Below are 21,674 nucleotides of genomic sequence, written 5' to 3'. Positions count from 1 at the left end.
GAAGAGCACAAGTGCAAATGATAGTAGATTTGTCTTCTGAAACCACTGGGGCCAGAAGAAGTGGGACATTTTCAATTGATGGGGGGAAAAAATAGCTGTCAATTCAGAATCATATATCCTGAGGAAATCTTCTTTAAGAATGAAGAAAAAATAAAAACATTCTTAGATGAAGGAAAAGTAAGACAATTCATCGTAAGCAGATCTATCTTTTTTTTAAATTTTATTTTATTTTATTTTTGTTTAAAATATTACAGATGTCCCTTTTTCTCCCCCAATGACCTGTTCCACTCTGTCCCCTCCCCCTTCCCAGTCCCTCACCCCACCATTGTCCATGACCTTGGGTTGTGTATATATGCATATAAATTCTTTAGTTACTCTCTCCCCCTCCACCCATCCACCCTCCTCCATCCCTCTTACATTTATTTGTCAGTATCATCCATGCTTCCATGTCATTGAATCATTTCTGTTCATCAGTTTATTAAGTTCTTTAGATTCCACGTATAAGCTAGATCATGTGATGTTTGTCTTTCTCTGCCTGGCTCATTTCACTTAGCATAATATTCTCCAGGTCCATCCATACTGTCCCAAAGGGTACAAGATTCTTCTTCTTTACAGCTGCGTAGTATTCCATGGCGTAAATGTCCCACAGCTTTTTATCCACTCATCTACTGATGGGCACTTGGGCTGTTTCCAGATCTTAGCTATTGTAAACTGCGCTGCTATGAACATCAAGGTGCATAGATTCTTTCTGATTAGTGTTTCAGGATTCTTAGGATACATTCTTAGGAGTGGAATCAATGGGTCAAAAGGCAGTTCCATTTTTAACTTTTTGAGGGATCTCCATACTGTTTTCAATATTGGCTGCACCAGTCTGCATTCCCACCAGCAGTTTACTAGGGCTCCCCCTTCTCCCCACTCTCAGCAGCACATGTCATTTGTTGATTTGTTGATGGTAGCCATTCTGACAGGTGTGAAGTGATACCTCATTGTGGTTTTAATTTGCTTTTTAGTTTGATGTAGTCCCATATGTTTATTTTTTCTTTTGTTTCTCTTGCCCTAGGAGATGTATCAGTGAAAATTCCACTACATGGCATGTCTGTGACTTTACTGCCTATGTTTTCTTCCAGGATTTTTATGGTTTTGTGACTTACATTTAAGTCTTTTATCCATTTTGAGTTTATTTTTGTGTATGGTGAAATTTGGTGGTCTAGTTTTATTTTTTTGCATGTATCTGTCCAATTTTCCCAGCACCACTTATTGAAGAGATTGTCTTTACTCCATTGGATACTCTTGCCTCCTTTGTCAAATATTAACTGACCATAATGGTGTGGGTCTATTTCTGAGGTCTCTGTTCTGTTCCATTGATCTATATGCCTGTTGTTTTACCAATACCAGGCCATTTTGATTACAGTGGCTTTGTAATACAGTTTGAAGTCTGGTAATGTGATCCCTTCCACTCTGTTCTTTTTTCTCAAGATGGCTGCAGCTATTCGGGGTCTTTTTTGGTATCATATAAATTTTCAAAATGTTTGTTATAGGTCTGTGAAATATGCTGTTGGTATTTTAATAGAAATTGCATTGAATTTATAAATTGCTTTGGGTAGTATAGACATTTTAATGATATTAATTCTTCCAATCCATGAGCATGGTATATTCTTCTACTTGTTTAAATCTTCCTCTATTTCTTTTTTCAGTGTCATGTAGTTTTCCTAGTACAGGTCTTTTACATCCTTGGTTAAGTTTATTTTTTTAGTTGCAGTGGTAAATGGTATTGCTTTTTTACTTTCTCTCTCTGAAAGTTCATTGTTGGTGTATAAGAATGCCATTGATTTCTGGATGTTGATTTTGTATCCAGCTACCTTGCCAAATTCATTTATCAAATCTAGTAGTACTTTGATGGAGTCTTTAGGGTTTTCTATGTACAATATCATGTTATCTGCAAATAATGACAGTTTTACTTCCTCCTTTCCAATTTGGATAACTTTTATGTTTTCTTCCTGTCTGATGGCTATGGCAAGGATTTCCAGTACTATGTTGAATAAGAGTGGTGAAAGTGGACATCCTCGTCTTGTTCCTGTTCTTAGGGGAAATGGTTTTAGTTTTTGCTCACTGAGTATGATGTTGGCTGTAGGTCTGTTGTATATGGCCTTTATTAAATTGAGGTATGTTCCCTCTATTCCCACTTTGCTGAGAGTTTTTATCAGAAATGGGTGCTGGATTTTGTCAAATGCTTTTTCTGCATCTATTGATATGATCATGATTTTTTCCTTCATTTTTTTATGTGATGTATCACATTTATTGATTTGCAGATGTTGTACCAGCCTTGCTTCCCCGGAATAAATCCCACTTGGTCATGATGTATGATCTTTTTAATGTATTGCTGGATCCGGTTTGCTAGTATTTTAGTGAGGATTTTAGCATCTATGTTCATCAGGGATATTGGCCTGTAATTTTCTTCCTTTGTAGTATCTTTATCTGGTTTTGGGTTTAGGGTGATGCTGGCCTCATAAAAAGAGTTTGGGAGTTTTCCCTCCTCTTGAATTTTCTGGAATAGTTTGAATAGAATAGGTGTTAATTCTTCTTTGAATGTTTGGTAAAACTCACCTGTAAATCCATCTGGTCCAGGACTTGTTTGCTGGGAGTTTTTTGATTACTGCTTCAATTTCATTAGTTGTTATCAGCCTATTCAGGTTTTCTGCCTCTTCTTGATTCAACTTTGGAAGGTTGTATGCTTCGAGGAATTTTTTCATTTCCTCCATGTTGTCCAATTTGATGGCATATAGTTGCTATGAATTTTCCTCTCAGGACTGCTTTTGCCGAATCCCATAGGTTTGGGGTTGTTGTCTGTTCATTTCCGTTACTTTCGACAAAGTTTTTGATTTCTTCCTTGATCTCATTGGTAACCCATTCATTGTTTAATATGCTATTTAGCCCCCATGTGTTTGAATATTTTTGAGTTTTTTTGTAGTGGTTGATTTCTACTTTCAAGGCATTGTGATCCGAGAAGATGCTTAATATGATTTCAATCTTCTTATATTTGTAGATACTTGCCTTGTGCCCTAACATGTGGTCTATTTTTGAGAATGTTCCATGTCCACTTGAGAAGAATGTGTATTCTGCTGCTTTGGAGTGAAATGTCCTCTAAATGTCAATTAAATCCATTAGGTCTAGTGAGTCATTTAAGATCTGTGTTTCCCTGTTGATTTTTTGTCTCGATGATATGTCCAGTGCTGACATTGGGGTGTTAAAGTCTCCCACTATGATTGTGTTGCTGTCAATCACCCCTTTAAAGTACCCCAAGAAAATTTTTATATATTTAGTTGCTCCTATATTGGGTGCATAAATGTTTATAAGGATTATTTCCTCCTATTGGATTGATCCCTTTAGTATTATGTAGGTCTTAGTGTTTGTATCTACATATTAGATATATTTGCTGTTTCCCAGTCTTGTGGGATGGGATTTTGTCTTGTGGGTCCAGTGGAGCCCAGAGGTGTGTTTTCCTTTTACTTCTGAGCTCTTTGCTCTAGGCATGTCCCTCTTGTGGGTGTCTCTTTTGTGGTTTCTTTATGTTCTCTTGTTGTGGTTGGGTCTAGGTTGTCATTGATCAGTCCTTGGGAGGACCCTCCTCTCAGGTTTGCTAACTGTGTCTCAGCCCCAACCTTGTCATGTAAGCTGTTGTGTGGGTGCTGGCAGGTCAGGACAATACACAACTAGACTTCCACGAAATAAGAGGTATCTTACAAAATATCTTTGCAGTCACAGTGAAAACAACCCATGTGAAAATAGAACTGGTAAAGTGAAGGGAGAACACACACACACAAATGCTTAAAAGAAAGAAAGGAAAGTAACACTTAGAGAGAGAGACGTATATTGTTGTTAATACTGGTGAAAATGTAGAAAATAATAATAAACTAAAATGTAAAAAATAGAGAAGCTACTGGGAGATAACAGAAGCAGAGAAAAGATTCTGAAAGAAGGGCAAGCAAACAAGAGAGAGAATACAAATGGGATAATAGTTGAAAATGAGAAAACAAAAATACAATAAAGGGAATAAAAGAAACTAACAATTGAACAAAAAGACAGGAAGACAGAAGGGAGGATAACAAAAGAACAAAAGAAAAGTAGAAAAAGAAAAAAGAAAAAGAAAAAAAAAGTTATGCCAATGGATCGAGAGGAGAGAGAGAGATATAGCCCAGGCAGGGAGGGAGTCCGGTAAGAGAGTTGGTGGAAACTATAGAGGAAAGCAGTAAACTTGGTTATAATGATAAAGTCTCAGTCATTAAGCAGGGAATATCAAGAAAGTGTTGATAGTAGAAGGAAAGATGAAACAAAGCAAAGCAAATAACCAAAATAAAACTAAAAACAAGCTAAGCAAGACAAAATTCTTTTATAAAAAAGAGTAAAAAATTTAGTTTAAAATTAAAAAAAAAAATTAAAATTAAAATTATTATAAAATTTTAAAAGGAAGAAAAAGCAAATTTTCTCCCCTTTCTTTTATTCCTAAGGAAAAAAGAGAAAAAAACAAACAAGCACACAAACCAAAAACAAACAAAAAAACAAAAATAAAAAAACAAAACAAAGCAAAAAAACGCAGAAGATAAAAAGAGAGTCAATCAGGTGAGTTTCTTCTGGGCAGCTTGTGTTGTCTGCGGCTCACTGTTTTGTGGGCTGATTTCAGTTCTCCTGGGAGGTGCTTGTGTATCTCCCAATGTGAGGAGCCGTCTAGGTTTGGCTCTGATGTTCTTAGGTAGATGGTTGATCTGAGGTTCTCCGTGGGCCACCTCCTCTTGTCAACTATTTTGCAACCTTGTAGTTGCCTGGTCTTACTCCAGAGTCTTCTGTAGAGTGTTTATGGTGCAGGGTGGCTAGTGTAGCTCAGGGTATCACTCCCCTTAGAGGTGTCGCTGTCAGGTGCTCACTCTGCGGGAGTTAGTCTCTACTCCACTGTCAACTCCTCAGTCCCTACCTTGTCCTCTGATTCTAGTTCCCCAGGCTCTGGCCTGCTGCAGGTTCAGGTTGATTTTAGCCTATTGCCTTTTCTTTATGGGCCATTTTGGCAGCCTGGGCTCAGTGGGTTCAATTAAAAAAGTCTGGTGAGCCCTTTGCCAGTCCAGCCCCCAGCAGGGGTTTTCATCGTTTCCTCCAGTTCCCAAACAACAGTCCCTGAGAGTTATTCTTGTGATGTCCTCCTATGAGCTGCTCTTTCTTCCCCCTCAGGACTGTGCCCTGCGGGTGTGTCTGGGGTCTCAGTGAGTGGGGCCCGCCCTTTTCCTGTTGGGGGCGGTGCTCCTGGCTGCAGGAGAGTCAGGTGGGCTCCTCCCCTCCCTGCTCAGCTCTGGTTGGCTGGTCGCACCAGGCCCGCCTCTCAGACCGTCTACTGTGCAGAACCCAACCCCAGCCTCCGCTGGTCTGTCTGCGCTGTGCACACTGGGAAGGTGGGAGCCAGTTGCACGATCAGACTCACAAACGCACAAAGCAACACACAGGCAGAGAGTCTGCCCTGCAAGGTCCTGCAGCCCGTGTTCCAAGGCCTCCAGTGGGAGGGAACCCAAAGTCAGCTCCCCACAGCTCCCCACAGCTCCCCTCACCGCTGGTCTCAGCAAAGCTGGGGAGCTCCATGTGCCACCATGGGATCCCTCAGGGCTGGTCCCAGATCCCAGCCTCTCTGCACCGGGAGCTCAGGGCAGGAGGGCTCCTCCCCTCCCCCACACCACGCAGATTCAGTGCTTTCTGGGGTTCAGTACAGTGCCCCACAGGGAGGCAGAGGGTCCCCGTGTGCGGCTGCTCAGAGCAGTCCTCTGGTCCCTTACCACTTGGGTGTCACAGACCTTGGGACAGCCTTCCCTATGGTCGGCACCCCGAGCATTAGACACCAGTTGCAGCCGCCACTAGAGGGTTTGTTTTGCTAGGAAGGCACCGTCCGCCATTAGAGGCTTTGTTTCCTAGGAAGGTGCCGTCCCCTCCTCTGGGACCGCTCCCCGGGGTCCCTCTGCCTTTTGCGTGGGACGCTCTTTCCCCTCTCATCGCTCCGGGTGTGGGGTCCCCGCTTTTGGATGGGGGTCCGCACTCCTGAGGGGAGGGAGCTTTGCAGCCTGCGAGCCTCAGGGCTCGGCGCCCAGCACACGCTTCGGGGGGATCCCCCTTCCTACGCCCCCCTCTCTTACCGGACTCCGAGATGTCTCCTCAGCGCACCCCACTCGCACTCCGTCCACTCAGGTATGTGTCTCTGGTTTTTCCAAGCTGGCTCCATAGGATTTTAGGGGTAAATCGAGTCCGTGGCTGGGAGCGGGGGTGCTGCTGCTTCTCACAGGGCCGCCATCTTCCCCCGCAAAATCTGTCTTTTAAAAATAGTTATAGGAAAATCTCCAAATTGAAAGAAAATGATAGCCAAGGAAGGGCAGGAACTTCAGAAAAGAAAAAAAAAACCACATCAGAATGAGTAAAAATAGAGATAAAACAGAATAAACAATCTTTTAATTTTTGAGTTTCTTTAATCATATTTTTTGGCTAAAGCAAAAAATAATTAACATTTTATGATATGGTTCTCAATGCATGTATGTAGAAGAAACAAACACTTTACAATTAGATTTAAAAGTCAAGAGAATGAAGGGACCTAAATAGAAGTAAGATTTCTACATCAATACCAATAGGTTGCAACTGAACAACTGTAAAAATATAAAGGATAACACCATGGGAGTACAAAAAATAAACAAACAAAATCTTATCAATATTTTTATAGACATATATAAGCTTATTCTAAAATTTATGAGGAAAGGAAAATGCTCTAGAAGAATAAACGTAATTTTGAAAAAGAAGAAAAATATAGGAGGAATCACTAATCCTGATGTTAAAGGATACTATACAGCAGTATTCAGGACAATGTTGTTCTAACAGAGAGGCAGATATAAATCAGCAGAGTAGAATATAGAACTGAGAAATAGACCAGCACAAATATACCTAATTAGTTTTTAGCAATGGAGCAAAAACAATTCAATTAAGAAGAACTAGCCTTTTCAAAAAATAGTTGTAATTAGACATTCATAGTCCAAAAAAAAAAAAAAAGCTCTTTGACCTCAATCGCACATCTTATCCAAAAACTAATTCAAAATGAATCATGGAGTTAAATGTAAACATAAAATTATAAAGCACCTAGAAAAAATAGGAAAAAAATATTTAGTATCTGGGACAAGGCAATGAGTTCTTAGACTTGGCATGAAATGTGATCTGTAAAAGAAAAAACGATAAATTGAGGTTCATCAAAATTAAAACCTTTAGCTCTGTGAATGAACTTGTTGAGATGATTACAAATTACATATTAAAAGTAAATATTTACAAACAATGTATCTGGCAGAGATCTAATATCTAAAAGAAAATTTAAAACCATAAAACTTAGTAGTAAGAAACAATTCCAATTTAAAAATGTTCCAGAGATATTAGCAGACATTTCACCATAGAGAATAAATAGATGCCAAATGAGTACCTGGAAAGATGTTCAAAGTCATTATTGGTTAAGAAAATGGGCATTATATCCACAATCTACCTACAGAAACAGCTAAAATAAAAATAGCTACACCACCAACACTGGTAGGATGCAGAGAAAGTCCATCACTCATACATTGCTGGGGGAATGTTCATGAAAACAGTTTAGTGAATGTTTTAAAAATTAATAAGTAATTGTCATACAATCCAGCATTTATAGTCTTGGGCATTTGCCTCAGACAAATGAAATTTATGTTCACACAAAAACCTGTACATTGATTCTTAATAACAACTTTATTTCTTTATAAAATTATTTTCAGTATGTATTATAATATATGATTTGTTACTACTTATGAAAAACAAAGAACATGTTTCAAATACCATTTTAATGGTATGTAAGCCACAGCTCCAAGGGAGTCACCTGAAGACTCATAGTTGAATAAGCTGAATTATGGAATCTTAGAGAAATTTTAATACCCTTTGATTCTGTCTTACTCACCCCTCCATGCCATAGAGGATACTATAATAAACACAAGAGAAATAGCAGCAAATTATAGCTACTTCTTTCAAGATTCAACCTCAGTAGATAGCTATACTGCAAAGAGTTGGACAATTTTGCAAGTTCAAAAGGCCTTGTTTGTTTGTTATACTTGAATAGAAATGTAAAAGACTGAATCACCACATGACTGAAAATGTTCAATAAAACTATAATAGTTCTGTCAAAATAATAAAATATGACATGGTCAGAATTAGCAGAAAAAATAATTTAAGGAAACATGCCAGATTATGTCAGGTGATGTCATCTCAGACTATTTAATGTAGCCCTGAATAGACTCATAAATAATTTCCCAGTGTTGTTGATGATTGTTCTGTGTTTATATAACTCTTTTTTAAGGAGGTTAGAGCCCTTAAGACTTCAATTAAGTCAGTCATAAGAGTCAGCTAGTATTTACATATGCTCTAATAGAAACAGGTGGCATCTATAAAATAATACTATTGACCTCTCTTGTACTGTCTTTGTTGAATCTGGTAGTCACCGTGATTCATAGAAAAAAATAGATTCTGTTTCCTTGCCAGATACCCCTCTCTTTAAGTTTGGGTAAAACCATTTTAGAAGGGGAAAGTGTCATTTTTACCAAATTGGTTGATTTGTAAAACTTTTGAGAGAAAAATATTATCAGCCCTTGCCAGTTTTGCTCAGTGGTTACAGTGTTGGCCCATGAACTGAATGGTCTCTGGTTTGATTCCAGCCAAGGGCATATTTCAGTTGCAGGCTTGATCTCCGGCTGGTTGGGGCATGTGCACGAAGCAACCAATTGATCTCTCTCTCTCTCTCCTCCTTCCACTGTCTCTGAAAAGCAATGGGGGGGAAAAATTTATATATATATATATATATATATATTCAAAAATGTACATATCAATGTTGACAAAGCACCTCATTTAGCCTTAGAAACTTTACAGCTAATTATTATTACATGGCCAGAGGAACAAGTAAATAGCTCAGATTTCTCATTCTTCTCAGGAATCATAAAATTACAATAGATCTTTGTAACTACGTAGTGTTCCACAAGGGATTTTTTAAAAAGAATAAATTCACTGTGGTCACATAGTATACTCTGAGTTCTTAGGAAAAGCTGTGGTGAAATTTTAATTGCAACATATTATTATTATTGTTGTTATTATACTTATTCTGAAGTTCTTAAGTAGAGGATTGGAGAAATAACAACTGATGGAACAGTTACTGCTCTCTCTAGCAATTTTATTGGAACACTAGTTCTCTTTCTAACAGCTCTTAAAAATAGAACTTATGAAAAGATGAGTTCAAGAAAATGTCATTCTTCAAAATACATCTCCTCAAGTTTCCATTTTATAAGTAAATTAGTTTTAGCCACTTGCTCTTTCCCATTTTATTGTACATGAAATATTCCAAACCTGTATGCTAATGATCACCAGTTACATAAATGACATCATGTGACAAATGAACAGCAGGAGTAGTGGCCACTAAATGATGTCAGTCATTATACCCTACTTGCTGTTCCCAACATGTGACCTGTAAGAAAGCTTTTGGAAATATGTTATCAGTTGGGAGGTTAATCGCATACTAAAAGCAATCCTAGCAGAAAACAGGATTTGGTCACTACAGCTTTTGATGTTGTAAAAATCTCAAAAGTATTCTCAATTCAAGTTGAAATGACACAAGGCCATTATTTACCTTTATCATTGGATTTGTTGAATTTTAAAAATTAGTCTATTTTCAACATAGCAGAGGCATCTATTCTTGCATTTTCTGAGAATTTTTCTATCAATTTGTCATTAGTGACTAATTCTTAGATACAGTAATTTACCCAAGAAACACTGCTGCACTTTTCTGACTCTACATTCATAAACTTCCTTTAAACAGTGAACTTACTTGCCTTCTCATACATACTTCTACACACTATGCTATCACAAAGGGATATTAAGCTTAGCAAACTACAATACATTAAAGAAAAGAATACATTCTTTATCATTAATATCAGTAGGTTCAGTGACAGGAAAGACAGTGAATAATATTAAGTTGTGATACAGGGGGGAAAAAAGGATATGACCTAAACAAGATACTTCTATTACTACTAGGGAGGAGAATTTAAACATTTTAAAAGAGTGAAAGCAAGGGACCAAGATAAGGAAATTGGTGGCTTAAAAATCATTGGTATATTTACACAGTGGAATACTACTTTGCTGTAAAAAGGAAAAAAAAATTACCCTTTAGGACAGCATGGATGGACCTGGAGAGCATTATACTAAGTGAAGTAAGCCAGTCAGAGAAAGACAAGTACCATATGACTTCACTCATATGTGGAATTTAATGAACAAACTGAACTTCCAAGTAGGATAGAGACAGATTTACAGAGAGCAGGCAGACAACTCTGGTGGTGTGTGGGGGGTGGATGGGGGGATGGTGGTGGTGGTGGTGGAGGGATTGAGCGAAAAAGAAGAAAAAAAGAGAGAACTCATGGATGTGAGCAACAGTGTGGTAGTTGCAGGGGGAAAAAAAGAGTGGGTGGATGTGGAAGAGGGCATAGCGGGGATAAATGGTTGATGGAAAAAAAAAAAATAAATTATTGACTTCAATTTCCTCTCTGCTGTCAGGTCAAAATTATTGAAACCAAGTAGCTCTATCAATATTTCCAGTATTGGATACAATTACTCAAGATGTTTTTGGGGACTAGTAGAGTTTATCTTTAAAATAAGATAAACTTTGGGTCCTTTCTTTGCTTACTGAAAATAATGTGAATCCAACATCTTGACTAGTCTAAAAATATGTTTTAATTCAAATATTCATGCTTTAGGCATAGAAAATAAAACATCAAAGTTTGAATGACTAACACTTCACAGATTTAGAAGAACAGAGTAAAAAAAAAAATAAGGAAACCAAAGCAGGAAACCAAATAATTTCTTTATTTGTAATGGAGACGTGCTTTTATCACCTACTACAGGGATACACATAGCAGTATCAGAATCCCAACCTCCTGAAATGTTCAGATCTCAATTTGTCAGGGACAGAAGAAATTACAGTAATATTTCACCATGCCTGGAGAAAATTCACATGACTCAAAAAGTCTCTACATAACACATATATTATTATGTGTATATAGTATTATATACAATGGTGAAATGTAGTTCAAGTCTCTTTTACATTGATTTCAAGAGCAAATACAGATTTTATCACACTTAGTGATCTCAGAATTAAAGTTCAACCTCTTTGAGAAGGATTGAAAGGAGTGAATGCACAGGAGAAAATTCAAACAATGAATTTGCCTTTATTTTCTGTAAGGCAAATCTAGATGAAGAGCTAATAGACTTATTTGTACTCTACAAAAATAAAACAAAAGTACCCAAGCTAAATTGACCCAGAAGTTCTCAGCTGATAAGCAGACCTTTTACACAACATCAGATATATTCTGACAATCCTTCACAGATTTTTTAAAATAAACCATCAAGGAAGTGATTACTAGGCAAACTGAGAATTCTAAGAGGCCAACTCAGACTGGAAATGAAAAAGTCTTCACAATGTCACTTACTAGGCTATTTCATCTAAACTGTTACTGACAGTAAAAATTAGTTTTTATTTTCTTTGTTTCCTTCTTACAATAAACTGATTTAGTTCCTTATCTGTGTAAAACGTTATGCTGGGCACTGGTTATAAAATTTCTTCCCACTTCAAGTTTATAGTGAAATAAATGATATAGAAAAGTTAAAAGATTAAAACACAATGCAAAAGGTGATATAAAGGCAATACAGATTTAAAGGTCATGGGTGGATACCCAAGGTGACATCTAAGCTACAATTTGAAAGATAAGAAGGTGTTACACAGTGGTAAGGACAGTGGTTTTAGTCTTTCAATTAAAATTTATTTTTTATTGGTTAATTTGAGAGGAGTAGGATGGGGGAGAGAGAAACGTTGATTTGTTGTTCAAATCAACATTCATTGGTTGGTTCTTGTATATGCCCTGACTGGAGATCAAACTTGTAACCTTGGCATATCAAGATAACAGTCTAACCAACTGAACTATCAAGCCAGGCTCAATCTTTCAATTAGAGGGAAATAATGTATAGTGGGCTGTTGGAAACAGAGAGAAGAGAGTTCCTAAGTAAATGAGTATTTTATGAGAAGGGGCACAGAGAAATGGGCTAATCTAAGGTGGTAAGGATGCTAAGCCTTTTAATACTAGGTAGGATGTTTAGATATTTTCCTAAAAGAAATGAGGAGCCCCTGGAGTTTTTAAAGCAGTGAAGTAACATGATGAGAGTTTGTTGTTGAAAATGATTCTTTATACTGGGTAAGGAATGGATTGAAAGAGTGAAAAACAAAAGCAATTCAATATTAGTAATATTAAATTAGTTTAGTAGAATGGTGAGTTCTGTTTGTCTTTGGATAAGTCAGTGTAAAATAAGAAAACAAATGGATTTGAGTCATACTTTGTAGGTATTCTTAGAATGAGTGTGTAATTAATTGGATACAAGGTATGAGAGTGAGACAAATCAAGAGTAATGCCCATGTTTGTGGCCTGAGAAACACATATATAAAATAGCTACTGTGAATTAAACTTGGTTACTATAAATACATTTGAAGATATAAGAAATCTGCTGAATATTGGAATTTTATATGAGATTTGGAATGTTCTTCTTAAATATCCAATTATAGACATATAATAGGCACTTTTATTGAACATTAAACATTAATTGGTTATAAAATACACACGCACACATGCTTGCATGCACACACAGACATATACATGCACATGAAGTCATTTCTAAAAGGACAACAGGAAATTATCCTTCACAATTTCTGTTAAAAGTACATTTTTCCCTCCAAACAAACTTCAATATCTGATGAGATAATGCTGCATTTTGTAAATATTGTTTGATTTTTATTTTGACTCTGAAAACATCCTTAGAAATTTTTTCTAAGACTATTTTCAAGAATAAATAGATTTAGTTTCAATGATAAATTAAACACTCTCTACCCTTCTTTTTTAATAGACTATTTTTTAGAACAGTTTTCAGATTTTCTATGATTACAATGATGTCACCTGAGAGCAAAGACAAATTTATTTCTTCCTTCCCAATCAGTGTATCTTTTATATTTTTATTCTTGTCTTGTTTCATTAGCTAGGACTTCAAGTATGATATCAAAAAGCAGCAGTGAGAGGGGGCATCCTTGCCTTGTACCTGCTGTTAGTTGCTTCAAGCTTCTCACTGTTAAGTATGATGTTAGCTGTAGTTTTTTTTTGTAGATATTCTTAATCAAGTTGAGAAAGTTTCTCTTAATTTCTTGTTTACTGACAGTTTTTATAATGAATGGGTCTTAGAGTTTTCTTAAATGCTTTTTTTGTTTCTATTTATATAATCATTTAATTGTTCCTCTTTAGCCTCTTGATATGATGAATTACATTAATTTGTTTTTAAATATTGTACCAGCCTTGCATAACTAGTATAAATCTGACTTGGTCATGGTGTGTAATTCTTTCTATGCATTGTTGGATTTGATTTCATGTTTTGTTGAGGATTTTTGCATCTATATTCATGAGAAATAATGACCTATAGTTTTCTTTTTTTGTAATTCCTTTGTCTGGTTATGGTATTAGGGTAATAATGCACTCATAGAGTAAATTAGGAAGCACTCTTCTCTGCTTGTATCTTCTGAAGGAGATTGCACAGAATTGGTGTTATTTCTTTCTTAAAAATTTTACATAATTCACCAACGAATCAGTCTGAGCCTGATGCATTCCATTTTGGAAGTTTATTCATTGTTGTTTTAAGTTTTAAAAGATAGATGCCTATTATTATCATTGATTTTTCTTGTGTGAGTTTTGGTGCATTGTATCTTTCATGGAAGTGGTATATTTTGTCTAGGTTTACAAACTCGTGAGCATAAAGCTATTCATAGTATCCCTTTACTACTTTTTCATTTCCATGGAATCTATGGTGATGTTCACACTTTTGATTTTAATACATGTTAGCAATTTGTGTGTTCTCTTTTTTATTTTTAATTAGTCCAATAAAATTTTATTGATTTGTTGATTTTTTACTTTAATTGATTTTATCTGTATATTTCCTAGTTTCAATTTCATTGATTTCTGCTCTAATTTTTATTATTTCTTTTCTTCTGCTTACTTTGGATTTTATTTACACTTTTTTTGTTTTGTTTTTTTGGTGGTTTCCTAAGGTGGAAGCTTAACTGATTGATTTTAGAACTTCCTTCTTCTAGTATATTTATTCAGAGCTTGAAATTTCCCTCTAAGCACTGCTTTCATTGCATCCTGTTTTCTTTTCTTTTTATACAATGCCACTGCTCTTACCATATCATGGAGCAAGTATAAGGGTCACATTATGTGTTTGTGTTCTCCATTATATTACAAACTCCAGTAGGACAGAGCTTGCCTCATTCATCTGTGCATTTTCAGTATCTAACATAGCTTCTGCTACTAATAGGTATTCAACATACAAATATTAAATTAAATGTATTGGGTAAATTGTCATATACTTTTTAAAATAATTCAGAGATTCATATTTGCACTTAAAATGTCTAAGTAATACAGAAGTATATTTCATATCTTAGTAATAAATTAGTAGGAAGTACATAGAATTTTAGAATAGAAACACAACATAGAAGTCATTTATTCCAACCACTACTCAATACTGTTATGTGCCACTTAAAAGACAGGAATATATTTTGAAAACTGAGTCCATAGGCAATTTCACACTTATGAGAGCATAGAGCACACTTACACAAACCTAGACGGTATAGTCTACTGCACACTTAGGCTACATGATGTAGCATGTTGTTCTGTAGGGAAGGGAAAGTAATTTTTCCTCTACCCTTCTGAGTTCTTGTCTGAGACAGAAAAACAAACAGAAGTTTAATAATAAGCATACCTCCTGTATACATGGAAAAGACCCAGGAAAACTGAATAACTCATTAAAATGGATAAAGCCACCACCTTAAATACCAGTTTCAGCTGAAGACAAAATAAGATTTTGGAGGTCTGGGGTGTCAGTTATGGGAGGTTACCAGGAAAAGCACAGTAAAAAAGGGTAAAGTCACTATGCAGATTTTAGTTATTGTCTTCTGCATTAATAAGAATCTCTAGAAATAAGATCATCTACCTCACCCTAGTATAGAGAGGGAGACACAAATGGAGAGTTCCCTTAGAAATGTAAATATCTTAAAAAGGGTAACTTCCACTTGTCCCAGCTTTGTTTCTTAAAATTAACCAGCCTAAAATAATTCTTATTGTCAAGTAGAAAAATTTGAGGGTGACAAATTCTGTTTCCCTACAGCTCCTGGCTACAAACCTATTCAGTATGTTACTATATACTAAATACTGTAAGCAGTTGTACAAAATGATATTTGTATAATGCTTTAAAATGGCTATGAGTTTATCACCACCAAACCACCATTGCAAGAAATTTTAAAGGGACTAAAGAAATTAGAAGTAGAAATAGAAGCATTGCAAGAAATGTTAAAGGGACTGCTGTAATAATAAGAAGAAATAGAGAGAGAAACATAGGCATAAAGAATTAAAATGGAAATAAATAGGGACCTATCAATAATAACCTTAAGGACTTTAAGGGAGAGATCAGTAGCAATACAGTCATAGTCATGGACTTGAACACCCCACTGACTTCACTGGATAGATCTTCTAGACAAAAAGTCAACACAGAAACAGTGACTCTAAATGGCACACTAGATCAGATGGATTTAATTGATATTTATAGAACATTTCACCCCAAAGCTGCAGAATATACATTCCTCTCAAGTGTACATGGGTCATTCTCAAAGATAAACCACATGTTAAGACGCAAAACTACTCTCTACAAGTTCAAGAAGATTGAAATCATATCAAGCACCTCAGATCATAAGGGCATGAAATTAGAAATCAACTACAGTAAAAACACTCAAAAACATTCAAACACATGGAGGCTAAATAGCATGTTATTAAACAATGAATGGATTACCAGAAAGATCAAGAAAGAAATAAAAAACTTTCTGGAAACAAATGAAAATGAACACACAACAACCCAAATCTATGGGACACAGCAAAAGCTGTTCTAAGAGGGAAGCTCATAGCACTACAGGCCTACCTCAAAGAGCAAGAAAAAATTTTTAGTAAACTATCCAACCCCACAACTTAAAGAATTAGAAACTTCCCCTGTGAAGCTGTCTGGACCAGGGCTTTTGTTTGCTGGGAGCTTTTAATTACTGCTTCGATTTCATCAGTTGTTATTAGCCTATTCAGGTTTTCTGACTCTTCCTGATTCTGTTTTACATGATCTCACTTATATGTGAAATCTAATAAACAAAATAGACTGAAGAACAAAATAGATCCAGAGACATGGAACAGATTGATAATCTCAGTGGAAAGGTGGGGATGGGGGATTGGGTGGGGAAGGATTAATCAAAAAACTTATATGCATATATGCATAACCCATGTAACCCATGGACACAGACAATAGCATGGTGAAGGCCTGGAGGGGGGCAGATGCAGGGTGGAGGGGATCAATGGGGGGAAAAAGGGGGATATCTGTAATACTTTCAACAAATAAAGATAAAAAATAAAAAGATGACTATGACTACACAATAGAATTTTCAGTTCAATTATAATTATGGGACCACCATGATATATGTGGTTTATAGGTAACAAAACATCATTATGTGGCACATGACTGTGCACAAAGCTGTCTGTAGTATTTTGATTGATGCTCTTCGAGCCACCTAACTTCTCTATTGCTCCTTCAGCAATGGGAACAATACCAGGTAGCCTTATACACTGCTGGAAAAATTCCACTACTTGAACTTTATTTCTCATATTGATCCAAAACCTCCCCCATGTTAATTCTACCCAGAAGCATGATTTAGTTTTCTATTCTCTTTAACATTAGAATCTTTTTAACCCTTAAGTTGTCACATTTTAACAGCTTACTTACATAAAATCAACTAAACCACCCATGTTCTTTCTTTTATATTTGCTACAATTAATACAACTATACTATATTCCAAACATAAACAAGTATGTATGTATCTCTGTGTGTTTTCAAAAAATTCACAAATATGCCTATTAAACATTTATGTTGTCTTTCATAAAACATTAAATATGCTTCTTTCTTTTATAATATTTTTAAATTTTCTAACCACTTTTGGTTTCTTTGATTCTATATTTGTCTTCATTCTAGTTATAGACAAAAGTGATAAACAAAACAAGATTAAATCAGAGTTCCTCCAGGTTAAGTTAAAAGCAAATTTTTATGTTTGAGTGTAAGTTATATACCTAAATATTTTATTCTAGTTTATAATCCTTTGTCTTTAGGAATAGTAATAGATATTGTCACTTGTCTTTCTAAAACAAGAAATATTTAAATTTGTGATACTCCCTTTATTCTTTCATTTTGAAGAAGAAAATATTTCAGATACCTAAATTGAGAAGTGAATCTATAACCACTGTAAAATCTGTTTATTTCTATCAGTGGGGACAGTTATAAAAGTTGCAAACCTGTTATATTTAGGTTATAAGTATTGTTAGATTGATTTGCTTTTGAGTAATTTTTCTCCAAACAAATTTTCAACCAAACTGGGTGAGTCTCAGCATAAATTGGACTATTGGCTTTACTCCAAAGAGTAGGCTTTGCATGATATATATATATATATATATATATATATATATATATATATACACTTCAGGGAGAGAGAAAGAGAGAGAGATAGAAACATCAATGATGAGAGAGTTGTCATTGATCGGCTGCCTCCCGCATGCCCCCAACTGGGTATTGAGCCCACAACTGGGGCATGAGCCTTGACCAGGAATTGAACTCAGATCTCCTGGATCCTAGGTTGATGCTCAACCACTAAGCCATGCCCAGCCAGGCTGCATACATTTTAATCTTACACCTTTCACTCATATTCTTTACAAATAATTGACATTTCCTAGTTAGTATTGCTAGGATAGCAAACTCAGCATCTATAATCAACTATGAAACTTGCCAAACCTGTTGCACAAATTCTAGAACCAATTTTTTCACTTTGTCTTATAATAGAAAAGGAAATTTTATGTATTTATTAAAATTTTTCCAGTCTTATTGAAATATAATTGACATATAATATTGTGTAAGTTTAAGTTTACAACATGCTGATTTGAAACACATATGGCAAAATAATTTCCACAGTATGATTACCATTTCTTTTTTGTGGTGAGAACATTTGAGATCTACTCTCTTAGCTACTTACAAGTATATGATAGAGTATTGTTAACTATAACCACTATGATATACATTAGATCCTGGAACTTATTCCTCTTATACCTGAAAGTTTGTATCCTTTGCCAACATATTCCCATTTTTCCCACCCCACGCCCATACTACTCTGTTTCTGAGTTTGGCTTTTTAAGATTTCACATATAAATGACATCATACAGTGTTTATCTGTCTCTGACAGACTTATTTCATTTAGCATAATGTCTTCAATGTCCTTCCATAGTGTTGCAAAAAGTGGGATTCCCTTCTTTGCATGCTGAATAGTATTCTACTGGAGAAATATAGGTCTTCTTTATTAATTCATCCACAGACAAAAATTAGGTAGTTTTCATATTTATTGGCTATTGTGAATGATTCTTCAATAAACAAAGGGTGCAGATGTCTCTTCTAGATCCTGATGTTATTTTTTGAATATATATTCAAAAGTGGGATTGCTAGATCATACAGTAGTTCTATTTTTAATTTTTTGAGGAACCTCCATACTGCTTTTTATAGTGGCTATACCACTTTACACTCCCACAAACAGGGCAAAGGGTTCCCCTTTTCCACATGTTCGCCAAAATTGTTATCTCTTGTCTTTTTGACAAGGTTGGCGATGTGCAGCATCTTTTTATGTACCTGTTGGATATTTGGATGGTTTCTCTAGAAAATGTCTATTCTGTTCCTCTGCCTGTTTTTAATCAGATTATTTGTGGGTTTTTTTTTGTTTTAGCTATCATGCAGTAGTATACCCTTTGGAATAACCCCTTATCAGGTGTATGATGTGTAAATATATTCTTCCGTTCCATCGATTGTCTTTTCATTTTGTTGGTGGTTTCTTTTGTTGTGCAGAAGCTTTTAAGTTTGATGTAGTCCACTTGTTGATTTTTGCTTTTGTTGCTTGAGCTTTTCATCATATCCCAAAAAAATATTTGCCTAATAAGTGTTAAGGAGTTTTTCCCCTATGTTTTCTTTAAGAAGTTTTATGGTATCAAAACTTATTTTTAAGATTTAACCCATTTTAAGTTGACTTTTATCAGTGGTATGAAATAGGGGTTTAATTTTATTCTACTACATGTGCACATACAGTTTTTCCAGTACCAATTTTTGAAGAGATTATCTTTTTCCCATTGTATAATCTTGACTCCTATGTCAAATTTTAGTTGACTTTACATCCAATGGTTTCTTTCTGGGCTCTCAGTTTGCTCCCATTTGTCTATTTGTTTGTTTTTATGCTAGTGCCCCTCAGTTTTGATTTCTATATCTTTGTAGTATAGTCTTAAACTATCAATGGGAGGTAACATAAATTTACTTGGTCTCACCAATTTTACATATCTCATGTTAAAAAATGAGAATGCCCTGGTTATAATTTTTAATTCAGCAGACCCAAGGGTAATACTTCTTCCATTCATGACAAACACACACACACACACACACACAATGCACTCATAAGAATACACACCATTCCATAGTACTGACACTACTCATGCTTTTTCTTTGGGCAGACATACATCAATTTGCTAAGTAAGAGTTGTTTCCTCAGAATATTACTTGAAAAATACATTGAAAAGGTCTTTCAAATCCTGCCGAAATCAATGACTTTAGGGGAGATTTATAATTCTTACATTCTCTCTAGTCTACTTTAAGTATTTGGAATTTTCTTAACTACAAGACATAATTTAAATAGTACATTCATAAATCAGTATTAGAGCTGTACCTTCTGTCTCCTTAGTCACTCACTATTTTTCATTTATTTTTAGGCCTTTGCCATATACACCTGTAGTACACATTTTCTGGGAAAACATGGATAGATAAGTCAATATTGTGGAGTTATACTCTGACTTTGGTATCATCAAGTATATTCTCTCAACATGTCCATCATCTGATTGTTAAGGAAAAAAAATCTTTGATAGAAACTTCAAAGATTGCTAAAAACTATTATGTCTTCTGTATATGGGTGAAAGCCTTCTTTAAAAGAGACAATTAAAAGATAAAAGAAAAATACAAAGACAGTTGAGATATAGTTTCAAAAATGTGAAAGAGAAACAAAAATAATTTCATAGAATTATAAATGTAAATTCTAGTGAAACTGAGATAAAAATTCCAAGTTTTCACATTACAGAAGAGAAACTGATGATCACACAGCCCCAATATCACAGAAATGATTAGTGACAATCACTTCATTTCAGACTACTTTTCTTATTATACCATGATTCCGTATCTTGTTTATGTGTGCAGTCAATGTACATAAGTGTAAAATAAAAGTATGTCAAAAATAATATAAACAAATAAACACCAATGACTTATGACTGATAAAACCTATCATCTCTGAATTTATAAATACTTTTTTATGCATAAAGTTTAAATGATAATATTGCCTTAAAATATTTATGCTAGGCCATCAGCAATAAAGCATGCTTAATGTAACATAAGTAAAAGTGGAAAAGTATTCAGCATATCATTATAACTCCCTGCTATGTTTCAGTGTAAGCAAAAGCTTCCTTCTACATTTTAAGTGCCTATATTTAATCTCTGTTCTGTTAAATTTTACATTTAGATCCTTTGAAGCCCAATTTTACGATTTAAAATATTTTGTAGTTTAATATCGTAGTCGTCATTCTGAACAGTGAAAATCCAATTGAAGTAATGCTAAAAATAAGAAGTAAAAAAGAATGCAAAGTTTTATCTGATGAAGAAAAATGTTAAGTGACAAATTCTCATTCCATGAGATTTGCTGGCAACTAGATATGAGAAGAATCTAGCTTAGATAGAAAACATGTTATTTAAGAAATAAGAGGGTGAGACAGTTCATGAATTAGTATTACATTTCTTCATTAACAATTATAGAATCTGCATATTAGCTGAAGTTAGCTAGAAAATTATTAGCAAGCATTCTGAGAAAATTAAGGTGGTGTACAACAGTAAGCACAAAGGTTATGATAATAACAGAAGGATGGCTGGTGGCTCAGCATTTTTAGCTTGCTATTTATTATATTCTGTTCAAAAACTTATATTAGATAATTTTGTGTGCTTTTGAGATAAAAAATTAAGGTATGTAGGCAACTGTGAGTGCAGTAAGAGAAAATTTTCTAGAGAGGAAGGAACATTGACAACCTTTGAAGAACCAGAAAATACCATCTTAAAAAAATAATAGTTGATATTAGAATTACTTAGCCTTGACTGAAAACACTAAAGATGACAGCAACTGTCTTCAGACACACAAAAATTTCTATAAAGACATATCGTACATGCACTTTAAATAAATATATATCTCTTGCTTGGATACCTTTTTGATGGTCAGAGATGTGATAAAGTTACAGTAGCAAAAATTATCAAACAGAATAAATATAAAATAGTACTTATTTATGAGCAATTGAGAACAAAGTCTTGTTTGTGATTTTAATTATTTCAGATATATAAAC

This window comes from Miniopterus schreibersii (assembly GCF_964146895.1).
Source record: "Miniopterus schreibersii genome assembly, chromosome: 2".
NCBI classification, from domain to species: Eukaryota; Metazoa; Chordata; class Mammalia; order Chiroptera; family Miniopteridae; genus Miniopterus; species Miniopterus schreibersii.
This window is presented reverse-complemented; position numbering follows the sequence as displayed.